The 2,655-nt window shown below is 31.8% G+C and overlaps 1 long non-coding RNA gene across 1 annotated transcript; it reads right to left on the bottom strand.

The window, feature by feature from the left end:
• Positions 1–1,978: 1,978 nt before the first annotated feature.
• LOC128285377 (uncharacterized) lies at positions 1,979–2,410 on the bottom strand. The gene is made up of 2 exons (XR_008275888.1): positions 2,158–2,410; positions 1,979–2,011 (listed from the first exon to the last, which is right to left on the bottom strand). It is a non-coding gene; the product is annotated as an uncharacterized LOC128285377 (long non-coding RNA).
• Positions 2,411–2,655: the final 245 nt, after the last annotated feature.

Below are 2,655 nucleotides of genomic sequence, written 5' to 3'. Positions count from 1 at the left end.
ATGAATGGTGTCTTTTAATTAAGTTAATTGGTAATTAAAGCTTAAGTAATTAAGGTTAAATTAATTAAACTAGTTTAATTACAATTAAATCATAGTATAAATAGAAAACGAAATGGGAAGGGAGATGAAATGTTGACATCTTCTTACCCAAAATTATAGTAACCAAAGAAGAGAGAGAAAAAAAAAAAAGAGAAGAAGGGTTAAGGTTTTGCAAGCATTCGACAAATTAGGTATGAAAATTTAGTCTTTTTCTTATAATTTTTATAAATTTGAAGTCTTGAAGAAGTTTGATTTAGCTAGTTCATTAACTGTTAAAGTTTTAAGAAGTCTTCATTGTTGAGAATTAGATGAAATTAGTGTGAAATTGTTAGAAATTAATCTTAGTTTATAAAAGGATTAAATTGTAAAGTTTAATTGTTAGTTTTGTACAATAGAGACCAAAATTAATAAAATGCAAAAATATTATGAAATGTTGATAAGAATAGAAAATCGAAAGTCCCTAATGAATTTTGGTGAAATCATATTTTAATCTGAAGCCTTAAATTGAAAGTTACGAATGTCCCAATTTTAGAGACTAAATTGAATAAATTTGAAATATATGTAAATTTATATTTGATTATGAATGGGTTAGAAATTGATAATGTTTTATGTTTTGTGACCATTTGTAATTAAAGTCGACGTGGAACCTTCGAGAGGGAAAGGAAAAGCGAAAGTTGTCGACGAGTAACACAAGACCATAATTTGTGCATTTATGATTTAGGGTCATATTAATTGATTGTGATTGCCAAAATAGAGGACTAAAATGGAGAAAATGTAAAATAGCATGAAATTTTCAAAATATGATATTTGCTATGAGATTGAATGAAAATGTATTGAATGACATGGAGTATATGTGATATGTTAATAGAATGGATTGTGATAGTGAATATGTTTGATGAATGGTAATTGTACTAAATTGTAAAAGAGTTGAATATGGTATCCTATTAGCTGTTCGGGCTGTGTCGAATATAATTGACATGTCATAATATTAGTTTATGTACAAGATTATATGCTAATGCGCCAAGATGCACTTCGTGCAACAAGATGCATTTTGTACGCCAGTATGCATGTTATGTGCCGGTTATGTAACAACCTCGAAGTAAACTCAACGACTGGCAACCCGAGTATGAAAAGGGAAAACACCCAATAATTAAAGAATGCAAGTGGGACTTCATTCGTCTGCCAATTCGGGTAGGTTAAACAAATTTAAATCGACATCACATGTAACTAAATGGGGTGGTTTAGTCCAAAAGATGATATTAAAATCCTGACTTTGTTTAATTTATCAAGCAAAGGTTCAACATCTATTTCATGTCAGAGATGCGTAATTACAAAAAATAGGCATTACCATAATACAGCCTCAAGCATCTTAACCTCCGGACACCCAAATTATTCAAGCATCGAACAGTACATCAATGACTCTAATGCATTGTTAAGATAAAACTACAAACACATTAATAGTGCATTCGGACACCCAAATTATTCTTCAACCTTCATTTACTAACACATGCAACTTTAATCAATCCATTGACCTACTTCAATCAGCATAAAAGAAACTTCATTCGTGTACCTCAATAATCTTTAATTAAGAAATACATTTCCCAAAAAATAAATCATTAAATTTAACAATTCACAAAACAATATAATCGCATTTCTTCATGACATCAAAATATGATCCCTTTACAGCAGCACATTAAGCATTTAAATCGAACGCAAATGAACACATTTTAAAGACTACAAATCAGCCCTTTACAGCAGCACATTAAGCTTTTTAATAGAGCGTAAATGAACACATTTTAAATATGCTGAATCTTCCTTGTCAAAGTTGTTGAATCTTCGTTGTCAAATTTGTTCATTTAACAAGTTAAAAAAAAAAAAGTTCAAGAGAGCTTACCAAACTTCCCAAAACGATTCCTACCTCTTCAAGCCTTTCCTTTACCCTTGCCACCGAGTTCTTCTCCCTCTCCTTTAGCTAACATATCAGCATAATAACAAGATGGAACACTATTAATTCATCTTTTCTACCCAAAAATAAGCATGCATGTACTAAAAAGTCAGCTAGAACCACTCTCCTCCCTACCATAAAACCTTTCGCTTAGAGAGTTTAAGGAGGATTACCGCATATGTGAAAGAAGAAGAGAATAGCTTCACTTAGAACACTCCTACGGTAGCAGAACATGCAGTCGATCAGCTCCCTAATTCTGGATACGATAGTCATTGCAATGGAAGAAAAAAAAAAAAGAAAGGAAATGTTGTGGAGTTACTCTTCCCTTTTTCTTTCAAACTAACGTGAATATGGAGAAAGATGAAGCTGCCCCCATTTTTTTTTCTGTATTACTATTGTTTTTATTTATTTTTTTCCACAAACCTCCTCCCCTAGGCCGCCGGTTCCCCCAACCCCAAGACATGCAAAACCCAATACCCAATAACTCTCATCATTACCTTTTATTTGTTTATTTATTCATATTATTACAATTTACTTAACATGCAACTATCCATTCATATGTAACTAATCCATTCATGTGCAAAAATTTAGAAACCATGCAAGGAGAATCATGAAAAATGGTTGGATTTCAACCAAGTTGGTTGACCGGCCCATTACATGCCTCTAAAAAA

The sequence above is a fragment of the Gossypium arboreum genome, chromosome 2, assembly GCF_025698485.1.
Source record: "Gossypium arboreum isolate Shixiya-1 chromosome 2, ASM2569848v2, whole genome shotgun sequence".
NCBI lineage: Eukaryota > Viridiplantae > Streptophyta > Magnoliopsida > Malvales > Malvaceae > Gossypium > Gossypium arboreum.
This window is presented reverse-complemented; position numbering and strand designations above follow the sequence as displayed.